Source organism: Paroedura picta, chromosome 8, assembly GCF_049243985.1.
Source record: "Paroedura picta isolate Pp20150507F chromosome 8, Ppicta_v3.0, whole genome shotgun sequence".
NCBI lineage: Eukaryota > Metazoa > Chordata > Lepidosauria > Squamata > Gekkonidae > Paroedura > Paroedura picta.
The window spans coordinates 94,718,253-94,731,886 of record NC_135376.1 but is presented as its reverse complement, the minus strand read 5'-3'; the positions used below and the strand labels follow the sequence as shown (position 1 = coordinate 94,731,886).

Genomic DNA, 13,634 nt, shown 5'->3' with positions numbered 1-13,634 from the left:
ACTGCAGAGGATGCTTTGGAGGGTGGGTTCTCTGGCATCACCCGGGGGTCCTGGTCCTCCCCAGGCTCCTCTCCCAAATCTCCAGGAGGTTTCCCACCTGGATCTGCTAGATCCAACCCCGAGATTACCAAGATGCCACAAAATCAGACCAGAGTGAGATCTCTTGGCCACTTCTTTACGACCACATTCCCTGCTCATAAACTACACAGCCGTCAGTGGCATAATTAGTCATCATAGCAACTCCTCTTGGATGGAAGCTTGCAGATATCTATGGAAAAAACCACCTGATCATTTTCCTTGGCCACCAATCAACTGCAGTCTAATTAAAAGCCCTGAATACTTTCCCGCCCCCTCCCCCGTGTGTAGTTCACATCTCATGGATTTTTCTAGTCTTCAAGCTGCATAAAGCCTTAGGGTTTTATTGAAAGAATATGAGTCCAGAGGCACCTGTGAATGCACACTTCTTCAGATACATTAAAACAGAACTCTCCAAACATGACAAACAGAGGTGTATGTCTGTGTGTGGGGGGGGTTTGTTACCAGGAACCGGCAAACCGGAATCAACTAAGAGCCCCACCTCCAGCACCTATATGTACTGAGGTCTGTTTCAATGTATCTGAAGAGGTGTGAGTGCACACAAAAGCACATAGCCAGAATGAAACTGTTTTGGTATTAAGGGTCAAACTTTTTTCGCGCATCTGTTAACTCTTTTATTATCTGTATATGCTAATGTGCTGTCATTCACAAGTCTTGCCAACTGTTTTAATCCTATCTTTGCTATACTTATGAATCAGTTACTTATGTATCTTAACTCTGATTAGCCCTTCCTGGCAACTGACCTCCACCCATCTCTACCTGAAAGGTGCCCCTGGACTCAAAATTTGTTCTGTTGCTTCAGACCCACACACCTACTCACTTGAATCTTTAAATTAATGTTTGTGCAGTGGTTTAGGTCACATCAAACTGTGTAGGACTCCACGAGGTTATGAATACAGAATACCTTTATTGGCATAACAATGATTTAAAAAACGATTAAATGGTACAGCCAAAACAGCATGACCAAGCGACAGGCACAATCCCCCAACAACACACAAATATTACAAGATGGCCATACTGCGATGCACGGTCCACAGTGGGCTCACAGAGGTCCGTTCTTAGCCAGTACAGGATTCACATATGAGCAATTCACCTTTTGTATCGTTAACAATACCTTGGCTACTTCTCGGATAATCTCCGGATCACTTTCACCTAGGATGTGTCCTCCTTGTCTACACTAGTAGATTTCAGGGCCATTCTGCACAACAGGCAATGTTGCTAAATCTAAGTGCTATTGAAAAGCGCTGCAATCAAAAGCGGCAGGTCTCGGTAACGCACACAGCCATTTATATCGAAAAAAAGGCTCTCCCTCTAGCGCTGTTCTCGTAATGTACAAGTTTCCAGTCTCAACGAAATCGCAACAAAGGAGGCAATTTTTCCACACTTCCTCCCGCCCCTGGCCGTCAATCAAACAGAACAGCCAATTAACTGTTGTGTTCATGCTTCCCTTTAAAAACTTTTTAAAAAAACCCAAAACACCAGTAGCAATGCATATTCATTCATTCAATGTATCAGAAAGACCTTTTTTGCTGGCGGAGCTGGTGCTTAATCGTTTACATGCTCTTAAAGTTTAAAAAAAAAATCCCTCCCCCCCAGTGCAATTTCTGGCCAAAATTACGGGCAGTGTCGAACAGGGGGCTGTATTGTGTTTGGAAACTTTACAGACAATTGCTTGTGGAGGGATTTCTGCCAAAGAAGCATTGCTTTCGCGACACCGGAAGCTTGAGTGTGAGAGCTTAGGGAGGGACATGCTTGCTACTGCTATACTGAGAACGCACATGTCTTTTTTGGATATTGTTCCAGGTTGTTCTTAAGAGTCTAGAGAGTTTTTTTAGGGGGAATCCACTTTTGTGGGAGTGGGCTACAATGCTTTGTGGATTCCCCAAAAAGCGCTACAACGAAGCAATTTTTGCGGGAGTGTTGCAGGAGTGTTGTAGATTGTGTATGATGTCGTGAATAACAAAAAATAAATAGCGTTACACAATCGTAACACTTCAGCAACATTAACGCTGTGTGGAATGGTCCACAGTTTTCTCCAGTATTTAGCTAGTGATTTTTGCAAGTGGAGAAATCTAGGGCACTCCATCAATAGGTGATGTAAAGTGTCAGGTATACCACAGCCATGAAGACACAACCATTCCGCAAAGGGAATGTCCAAAAGGCAGCCTCTGGATACACGTGGTTATGAAGTGGGCTGGGGAAACAGGGTGGGAATGTGACCGATCTGTTGCAAATGTGTTACAGTTTTGCTAGATTGCAGAGGGCACACAAATACATAGAGCCTTCCCACACGTGCAAAAAGTAGCTGGACGGCCTCTGAATGTTGGCGACATATTCAGGCCCCTCCACACGACATCTCCTACATCCAGAGGCTGCCCAGCAATTTCATCTTTAACTCACAATGCGGTAAATCCAGGAAAGTGGGCTTACCATCCTAAAGCGTGTGAGCCACTGGTGAGCAAACAGGAAGCAACCAGGAAAAAGAAGGTATGGAGGGGGAAAGGTGTGATAGTTTCATCAGCTTTGTCCCACCCTTGCTCCCGCTCTCCCTCCTCCTGCCCAGAGAAAGAGGCAGATTCCCACTCCTCTGTCAGTTCAACCTCCATTAAGTTTCTCTCTATTGGTTTTTTAGTAAGTGACTCCTTCCCTTCCTCCTCTCATTTATCAGACCCCCCCCCCGTCCCTTCTGCTCCTCTCTTCACCCCCCCCCCTGGTTCGCCCCCCTGCCGCACAGCCATTCCCTTCCATAATTGCCTAGGACTCCTAAACTCCCTCCCCAAGCACTTCTAAAGCAGAGGCGCTGCTGCCACGCCATCCGAGCCCCTGTGCCGCCTGTGCTGCCTCCGTGCCACCCAATGCCACGTGCTGCCTCCATGCTGCCTCTGCGCCCTCTGAGGTGCCACTGCACCGCCGCTGCTGCCCTCTATGCAGAAATGCCCATAGTGCTTAGTGCAGTCAAGGGGACAACAGAAGTAGCAGATATGCTAGAAATTCAAAGGCAGCCCTTTTAGCCCGTTTCTCCTTTTTGCCTAATCATTTCCTCATCAGGCATAGGACCAAAGGGAAAAAAAAAAAGGCCAAGGTGGTTTTCAACAGGGAGGGAAAACCCTTGAGAATTTTATGTAGTGGAACAAATGGGTACTAATAAAAGTAAATGGTGCTTATTTTTGAAGAAGGGGGAAGTTACGCTCAGTGAGAAAATTTCCAGCGGGTTTCGGTCTTTTGCTTGCTTTGGGCTGGTCAGGAATGTAACCCCTTTGGATGCCCCCCCCCCAGTCTTCTGCTTGAAGCCAAATGATCCTTGGATGAAGCAGAGTTTATCACAGGGCTACTCACAAGAATCAGTAGATCAAGACAAACAGAGACTAAAGGACTTGTGGGCAGTATCCCATTTACACCCCACCTGCACCATTTTTTCTTTCCCTTCCCTGAAAAGCCCTATAGCCTCTCCCCTGTTTCTGCTTCCTTCTCCCCTTCCCACCCACCAGCCAACCTACGTTATAGTTGCCACCTGGTCTTCAGCTTTCCTCCCAGCAGCCTCTCCCTGGGAAAACTGGGGTCCAGTTGTGTGATGCCAGCTGCTGGGTCAAGCCCACTGGCATGGGAAGCAACCTGCAAGGACTTGTGGGGGCCACTTCACTTTCCCCTGGATACCCCTTTCCATGCTATTTCCTTTTTCCCTCCTCCTGGCAACCTCTATATCCCCTCCCTATGAATTTCACACAAGAGTAAACTGCGGATTATCTCCTGAAAACCTGGATTTTTCAAATGTGAGGCAGATATATTTTTCAGGTTTGTAAAAAGATCTGTTGTTTCCATGCATGGCTCCAATCCCTAGATCTGAGTATCCTCAGATTTGTCCTAGTTGAGAATTAAAATACATGGCAATGCTGTAATGATGATTTTAGCATGGGAACTACTCCTCTTCCCTCTGTTCTGCTACACTTGTCCAGCTGTGGAATACCTTATTTTGAATTGCTTTTAAAGTCCATTTCATTACTTTGATCCACAGAGGATATACGTGACTTATCCCTGCCATAAAGGACAGTCTATGAACACTGTGTCAGGGTGGGTTTTGATAATTACCTCATGGCATTTGTGTCTTTTGATGACCTCACATGCACCTCATGGGTTCAGTGGGTACTGATATTGGCGTTTGATGCTTCAGCATTTTCTGGCCAGAAACATATTTTAAGAACCAGTTTGGTGTAGTGGTTAGGAGTGCGGACTTCTAATCTGGCATGCTAGGTTCGATTCTGCACTCCCCCACATGCAACCAGCTGGCTGACCTTGGGCTCACCATGGCTCTGATAAAACTGTTCTGACCGAGCAGTGATCAGGGCTCTCTCAGCCTCACCCACCCCACAGGTTGTCTGTTGTGGGGAGAGGAAAGGGAAGGTGAATGTAAGCCGCTTTGAGCCTCCTTTGGGTAGAGAAAAGCGGCATATAAGAACCAAATCCTCTTCTTCAGTAATATCAGGGCTCTCTCAGCCTCACCCACCTCACAGGGTGTCTGTTGTGGGGAGAGGAATGGGAAGGCGACTATAAGCCGCTTTGAGCCTCCTTCGGGTAGGGAAAAACGGCATATAAGAACCAACTCTTCTTCTTCTTCTTCTAAAAAGAAAACAATGTTCATGCAACACTAGCCAAACAGTAGGGTGGGAGCCATTCATCTTCCAAGGAACTTTCCTCCAGCCTAAAGAGAATTCCTCCAGTTTAAGTGGCTCTTCAGGAAATGCCACTCAAGTTGGAAAGAAGCTCCTGAGGTTGCAGAACAGTTTCGGGCTTTGCTTAGTTGAAGGGCAGAATAGAAGCAGGATAGGTTTCCGCCCTTCACAAGTGGAAATGAGCTATTTGCAGGGTTTCTTTGTGTCTGTTGCATGGATGGCTGAGTAGACAGAGGTGTCCTACTCCAAACCTGGTGCAAACCAACCTTGGCACTTTTGGCCATCAGGCCCTAATCCAGGCTTGGTTGGGAAAGACAGACTTCTGCTAAGGCCCTGGAAGAGCTAGAATGGGGGCCAGGAGCATTGTAGAGATGGAAGAGCATTTCAAGGTAACAGCGTTCAACGGCCAGAGCTCCCTTCAGGGCCTCTGGGCTCGACTCCAGCTGTTTTACGGGAGACAAACATGGCTACCCTGTAAAGCAGGAGTGGCCAAAGTGTGACTCTCAAAATGTTGGGAAAGGGTGATCTAGAACAGTGGTCCCCAGCCGTTTTTGGGCCGGGAACCGGGGGGGGAGGGGATGCGTGGGTGCTGGCAGGAGGCGCAGGCGCAAATACAAAGGGGGGAGTGCACAGACACAAATGTGCAGCCGTGGCAGCCCTGTGCCTGCGCGTTTGCACCCGCCGGGGTGCGCCGTGCTGTGGGGCGATCTGCGCTAGCCAGCGGTTGCAAACATGCAGGCGTGGAGCTGCTGAGTCTGTGCGTTTGCGCCCACGCCTCCCTCCCCCCTGCAGCAGCCCGGTACCGAGGGCCTCACGGCCTGGTACCACGCCACGGCCCAGGGGTTGGGGAACATGGATCTAGAAGAACCAGCGAATTTGACTGTATATACCAGGGGTAGTCAAACTGCGGCCCTCCAGATGTCCGTGGACTACAATTCCCAGGAGCCCCTGCCAGCATTCGCTGGCAGGGGCTCCTGGGAATTGTAGTCCACGGACATCTGGAGGGCCGCAGTTTGACTACCCCTGGTATATCCGTATGGCTGTGTTCTGGTCCTCCCAATACTCCCAATACTCCCAGTGTGTGTTACCCCTGCAGGTCATAACCCACAATTCAAAGATGTAGCAAGTACTGACTTCTCAGTGCACTTTCCCCAGGGTAGGCATTTGCAATTAGAGGCGAACAGGCCCTGGCCTTCTGGCGGCAGTCACAAACTCTGCACTCGCAGCCTTCAAACGAGCTGTTCAGATCCATTCTCTTAAAAACTCAGCTCGGCCTCAGACAGAAAGCCCTGCTCTTTTGTTCCTGTGGCCCGCTATTTGCATCAACAGGCCCAATTAGCCTCCAAGAGGTTACTAAGGCAGCGATACTTTGCCCCTGGTCTCCCAACATAAAGTTAATGATACAGAATATAGGCTGATCCATGCCTCGTATGCTGTTGAAAGTGAGTTAATGGATATTTGTACCCCCACGTCCCAGGCCCTTTCTTTGGCACTGAGGGGGTGAAAATGCTGAAAGGTAATTTTTTTTTAACCAATATTTTGTAGAACTCATGTTCTGCTAAGAAAAGGCTGTAAAAATGGTTGCCAAGCTATGCCAGGAAACTGGCAGAAACGTTGAAAGAGTGCATTGTCATCCGTGCCAGGATGTCACTTCTGGAAAAAACCATAGAGGCCCCAGCAATTCCTAGAGCTATCTGAGGGCAGTTCCACACACTGGGTTGGCCTTGAATGAGGCCACAACTTCCATTAATAACAACAACTGGGAGTGTTGGCATGGCAGGGGGTTAAGAGCCCTCTACGCAGTCCAACAACTGCCTATCCAACCCCTGCTACAGCCGCTCCCTCTGATCCCACACCAGGTCCTAGCTGCTGCAGTCCCTATACAGGGAGGTATCCCACCTGGAATGTCTGAGGAGGCACAAACCCTCTCCAGAGCCATTCCAGCCCCCCCGGCCCTATGAAACCTGTGCCTCCCCCAGCCAAGTTTGGCACCCACTCCCAGGCCTGCCACCTCTTTAAGGAAGCCTCTTGCTTAGGGAGTTTGCTTCGCAGGACAACTTCCCCTCCAAAATGGCTCCTCCCCCTGCCATCCACAAGCTGTGACAAATAGCATATATCCTTATCCATTGTTGTTCCTCTTAATATTTGTGAAACAGCCTGGGGGAGTTGGAATAAGGCCAATCAGGGTGCAGACAGCAAAGCTGGCTGCACCCTGATTAGCCCTGCCCCTACAGGTCCCACCTTCCTTCCCTGGATGCTAGCCACTTTGTTCTCAGATGCCTGAGAGAGACACACAGAGACACAGAGAGCCCTGACAAACTGCAAATGACCCCTGATTACCTGCTATGGCTCCTGCTGCGAGACAAGCTGCTAACGAGCCCCAAACTGCAAACAACCTTTGCTTCCCTGCTAAGTACCTCCTATAGCTCCTGCTGCGAGAGAGCGATCTGTGCCTGTCGGTGTCCCCTGGGTCCTAGCGCCCATTGCATTCCTGGTTGCTATGTGCTTTCTTGCTAGTAATGTAATAAAATAGCAATAACCCAAACAAACTCCTACCATGGCCTGCTTAAATGGCCAACCCTTTTAACCTATAACCCTTTTGGAGAGGAAGGGTATGTAGCTCCATCCTCATTGCCCGGCGAAGAGGCTGGCCCAAGCATAAGGTGCTCCTAGGCGCCTGCACCATGCTGCCCCTTCCTCCCGGTCACTGCCTGCTGTGGCATGTACTCCCCCTGGGCCCCTCCCTGCTCCTCCCTCCCCCCGGCCTATCCCCTTCCTGCTGCATCAGTGGCGGCCCCAGCTGATTCCACGCTGCTAATTATTTTGAGAACTAAATCCCTATGATAATCTGTGTCGTTAGAATGACAATGGTGATAGTTTATAGATGGTCCCTTAATTATCAATGTTTAGTGTGCTCCGAGTACATTAATTTAGTAATCAGCACACCGTTAAGTGTACTGGTATTCTCTCTCTCCCCCACCCCTATGTCTTTTGTGAGAAGCCAGGGCTGAGAGTGGCTTTGCCTGTCTTGTAATTGTATGGTCAAAGTGCATTTTGATTGAGGTTAGACCTTCTGGGCTGGAAGCTTATCTTCCTAATTTCCACACTTCTCCCATTCTAGATCCCGAAAAGATATTGTGTCTAAGGAGCTGTATACTGAATCCTTCTCTCTCCTTTGAGTGCAAAGCTAATGTCACGGGCTTCTAGAAATGGGAATTAGCTAAAAAAAGAAATCCACATTTCCATTTTGAGACCTCTATGGGACTTCCCAGTGCTGGAGAGGAGAGCAGTTCTGTTTTTTTTCACCTAGTGCTACTGTCTCGTGTTCAACTGAGACTCTCTAAAAGGGGATTTCACAGTCAGCCGTACAGCCCAGCCATTTTGCATTTTTTTGCAGCCAAATCGGATTCTATTGCTTTTTTTACACCAGGGGTGGCCGGACTGTAGCTCTCCAAATGTCCATGGACTACAATTCCCACGAGCCCCCTGGATGGCTCTCCAGATGTAGTCCCTGGACATCTGGAGAGCCACAGTCTGGCCGCCCCTAGTTTACACAGAACCAATGTGGTAATACTTATGGAACATCTCATGCCGGGACAATATGCATAGCTATTACCATTGTTAGTGTACAGCTTAAATGGGACTGAAATTCTGACAGTGTGAAGTAGCTCTTAATTAAAACTACATGCAGGCAGGAAATGATATCTCCAGGGGGTGGGGAGATATGATTTCGTTGCCTAGTTGTATGTGTTTGTCTCCCATGACCACAGGAAAATTCCCAGGCAGAATATTTTAGACTTTTTTAGATTAAAGACACCTTTATTAGCATACCCCAGAATATTTACCTATGTTTCAAAATATTGAGCTTTCCCAGATAAGTGGCCCCAACAATGGATATAAACAAACATCAAAACTCATTTCATAGTCTAAATTGCCTTTCTCCAAAGAATCCAGGGAGGTATATGGGTAGCGTGGGTAGGGGAGGTCAAGATCTCCAGCTGAGAATGTGTGGCTTATCATATTCCACTTAACAGGATTCTTTGGACAATTTCTGAGAAACTCATACAAAACACTATGTCTTATAGATATGCTCTGAAAGCACATTATGAAGCCATTGGGTGCCATTCTGATTAGTGGGTCTAAGATCAAGCCCAGAACCATGATCCAGATTCCTGTGCATGTCTCAATCCCTGTTTTTTTCTAGGGAAATGCTAACAATGCCCTTTTGTTTGGTGTAGTGTTTAGGAGTGCGGACTTCTAATCTGGCAAGCCAGGTTCGATTCTGTACTCCCCCACATGCAGCCAGCTGGGTGACCTTGGGCTCGCCATGGCAATGATAAAACTGTTCTGACTGGGCAGTGATATCAGGGCTCTGTCAGCCTCACCCACCCCACAGGGTGTCTGTTGTGGGGAGAGGAAAGGGAAGACCCACCCCTTTGAGGCTCCTTCGGGTAGAGAAAGGTGGCATCTAAGAACCAACTCTTCTTCTTCTTCATTGCTTGTTCTGTCAGAGACACCTGGGCCCTCCTTCAGCCCACAAGCAGCCTGTATTACCTGTGAGTGAGACCTTGTTTGGCCCAGAGGTTGTCCTCTGTCCTCTCCTCCACCAGACCTCCACCTCAGGCCTCTCTCTCCCCCCCCCCCCCACACTGACCAACTGCCCTTCTGGAATCCTCTCCTTCTAGAACCCCCCAGGCCCCTCCCCTCCTCCTTCAAGTGTGCCTACAGCCCACCCTCCACAGCATCCACTTTCTTGAAGGGAACCAATCTCTGTAGAACAGAGATGAGCTGTAATCCCGGGGGATCCCCAGGTCCTACCTGGAGGCTGGCATCCCCGCCATGGTCCCTTAAACACTGCTCCATGTAAGGGAAAGAATGATGAATTCTCTCACTTCAGATGGATTGCCCAGTCCCTTGTACAGAAAGGTCTAAGAATCAAGTATCCCGAAATCAGTATCAAAACCTTGGACAGGGGGCTCACACTGACTGGCCCGGAAGGAGCAGGGCACGTTGTCTAATCCGGTGGATTTGGCCCAGAGGATCCCTCATCCTCTCTCTTAGTGCTGGCAGGGGCCATGAAGCTGACCGTGACCTCACACAAGGGGGCCAGTAATGATGTCACAAACAGCCTGGGTGGCCAAGGGGACCTGGTGGCAGGGCTCCTCCAGGAGCTGACAGAGAGGATGCAAAGAAAGGGGTAGGTTGACCTGGAAGGGGATCTGAGGAGAAGGAGAGTGATCAGAGCGACAGTAGTGAGGGCCATCAGTGCCCTCTTTCTTCCTCCCCTCTAGAATGGGTTGGTCCTCGGGGTGAGTGGTAGGTAGGAGTTGTGTTTTACCACCTCTTATTATTATAACTGTGGTTAGAATTTATTGCAGGTACTGATAAAACTGTTCTGACCAAGCAGTGATATCACGACTCTCTCAGCTTAACCCACCTCACAGGGTGTCTGTTGTGGGGAAAGGAAAAGGATGGCGATTGTAGGCCACTTTGAGCCTCCTTCGGGTAGAGAAAAGCGGCATATAAGAACCAACTCTTTTTCTTCTTCTACATAGGGCAAACCCTCTGCCAAATAATAAATAGACACAAGTCTGACATCAAAAATAATAGGACTGAGAAACCTGTAGATGAACACTTCAGCCTTCCAGGACATTCAATGAGGGGGCTCAAAGCAGCCATTTTATTACAAGAGACTTCAAGAACAGACTAGAAAGGGAGATTGCAGAAATGCAAGTTATTACAACACTCAAGACAATGGAACCCCCAGGACTCAACAGGGATATTGGTTTCTTATCTAACTACATATGCTAACCTAATTCAACTCTTATATCTATGTTCCTTACAATCCCCTCTTCATTTCATTTGGGACAATGGGACTGTAATGTGATGTCAGCATGTGTGTAATGTAATTTGGAATCTAACACACTGGTCTCCAGACAAGAGAACAAACACAGTAGGTCTTGTCACTTGTGGGGATACTTCAGATGGGGCCAGCAACAAGTCTCTTGTAATTACTTCTTTCCACAACTGGGAAAGTGTCTGCCATTAATCACTAACCTTAACACGTTTTTGTGAATGACAATTGAACCCAAAGGACTGATTTCATTAATCTAGCAAGGAACTATCCAATCTTCCTTATCACGCAGCATATATTCTGTGACGCTGTTTACCCTCTCCTTATATCTGCATTCTTATGATTCTTATTCCATTGTCTGAGGAACTCTGCCTGCACACAAAAGCTCACACCTTGAATAAAACTTTGCTGGCCTTAAAGGTTCCTTTAGACGAAAATTTTGTTCTGCCACTTCAGTTTAGTCTGAAAGACCATAACTAAATTTGTTGTTGTTGTTCTGCTGCATCAGACCAACACAGCGACCCACCTGAACCACAGACCACTGCAACTTTGGACACAAAAAACAATTTTTTTTTGTATTGCACTTGTGTTATTGTACATAAGTTTGCCACCTGGAGGCTAGCATCCCTACCCAGGGCTATCTGCAGGGGTAGTCAAACTGCGGCCCTCCAGATGTCCATGGACTACAATTCCCAGGAGCCCCCTGCCAGCATTCGCTGGCAGGGGCTCCTGGGAATTGTAGTCCATGGACATCTGGAGGGCCGCAGTTTGACTACCCCTGGGCTAGCCATATCTCTTCCCCCCGACAGTATTAGCCCCTTTCCTGTCTGCTGCATACTCAACCCACACGCCCCGCCTCGAGACTGGGGATCCAAGAGACGAGTGAGTCATACACAGCGAGTGCCTGGATACCAAGGGAGTGGTTTCCCTAGCAACAGTAACCATGTAAAGCATTCTCAGAGTTACCCCACTGTGTGCATGGCAGCTTTCTCATGCGACAGTCGCTTCAGTGCTGTGGGGAGCTTGCTTGTCAAAACCACAGACCTAAAGGGCTTTCCACAGTCTCATGCTTAGCAGCAGAGGGTCCCTGTGGAGCGACCATGGGACATCCCCCCCACACACACACATTTGTCCTGATTGGCCCTTTCATGGCATGAATGGAGCATCCGTCCCGGGGGCTGGATCCGCAGGTGGTGTCACTCAGGAAGTGGCTGGGAGGAAGCCGGAGATAGTTGGGATTCTCTAATGGGGAAAGGGAGGCGTGACGGACAGATGGAGCTCAAGGGGGAAAGGGGCAGAAAAACCAGTGGGAGAGAGAGAGCCAGGGTGGTGTAGCGGCCGAGAGTATTGGGCCAGCATCTCCAGATTAGGGGAGTCTGTATTTGGCTATACCTGAGCCGAAATAAATCTGAAAAATACTTTATTTGTATTCTCCAGCTCTTTGTGAAGCGAACATACCCAAGAGATAGAGTTCAACGAGTGGGGTGGGGTGGGGGTGGGAGGTGAAGCCCTCATTTTTTTCTTTTAACTTCCTGGAGCTTCCTCAGAAGCAGGTGCTATTAAATCTGTAGGTTCAGGGATGGATTTGGACACCGGTTGCAATCCGAGCCCTTTATTCAGGCCCCAGCACAGTCCAAGTAGAACTGAACCAATAAGGCCCCAAACAACCCAACAGTACAGATCTTCCTGCCAGTGCACGCTATTGGTCAGTTGCGTGTTAAACTGACTGGATCCGGCAGATGGGATCTTAGCTGCGCATTGGTCAGTTTCCTGCTGGGTAGGATCCTGCCTCAGGCCTCAAGCTGCCTCCTTTGCAGGGCTCCAGGCACAACACTATGGTTACTGCAAATACACAGGGCGACGTGATCATGATCAAACTAAAATAAATAAATATGGAGGGGAGGGCAGAGGGTGGGAGGCAGATTCCTGGTCAGCGTTGATACTTCATTGCCTGAAGGAGGAATGGAGGAGGAAACCGGGTAGAATCCTGATCTTCCTCATGGGAAGACGGAGAATCCCCCCCCCCCCAGGAGAGGGGGAGAAATCGTGTTTTCTGAGGATTCACAAACCATGGGGCAAACGAGGAAAACATTCGAATCTGCTCCTTTATGTGAAAGATTTGTAATTATGTGGAACATCAGAGAGGTCATTGCAGCATTTCCCCCCACTTCAGAAACAGTGTAGGACTGAGCAAAGAGTACAGAAATACAAGGAGAATATTCTTAAACTCTCATGTATGCAAAGAAAGCATCTTGATGTAACTGTGCTTTTGTTAGCTGTCTTGAACATATTCATTCCAAGGTAGGCAGAGAAACAGACCTACATTCACTAATTATGGGGTGGCCAGGCAGAAATTTCCACAGCTCTAATGTTCTTGTTGTGAGTCTTCCTTGCCGCCAGAACTTTGTCTGTGCCGTTCAGGAGCCTTAGCTTGTGGCTGGCGTTACATTGCAACATATTGGGTGCTTCTTGTGCAGTTCTTCCTTCCAGGCAAAACGGATCCTGAAACATTTCGCCATTCGGCCTTGTTCATCGCTAGGTCGTTGGGGTCACGTCGGTTTGCAGCCTAATCCATTGGAATGAACCAGCATACCAGTGGTTATTGTGGCTTTGCCAGAGCTTGGTGACAGCTCTGCACTGAAACAATCATTAGGCGATGTTGAAAAGAAAGTTAGATTATCACACATTAAGGCTTTCCGCTTGTTTGCTCTTTGGCCCATTTAATATGAAACCGACATTCTGCAAAGTAATGGAGGAAAATATTCCGTCTGCTGTTGTCCTGGATATTCAGACTTCCCTTTTGTGGTTTCTGATGTCACGGACTGGCCATCCATTTACAGCTTTGGGTGTTATGCTATTTTTGTCAATGGGGAACAACACCATTAACATTGTCAAGAAGCACACTTGTGGGGAGTCCAGCAGTGCAATCTGACACACTCTTCTAAGCCCAGTGAACTTGAAGGCTGTAACGCTGCACACCCCTAACCTCGAGGGCCATTGAAGGGTGCAACGTTGCA

General features: G+C 48.3%; 1 protein-coding gene across 1 annotated transcript in view; it reads right to left on the bottom strand.

The window, feature by feature from the left end:
• Positions 1-13,634, bottom strand: part of RASGEF1A (RasGEF domain family member 1A) — a 308,494-nt gene that overhangs the window by 108,052 nt on the left and 186,808 nt on the right. The gene's annotated exons all lie outside the window — the stretch shown is intronic.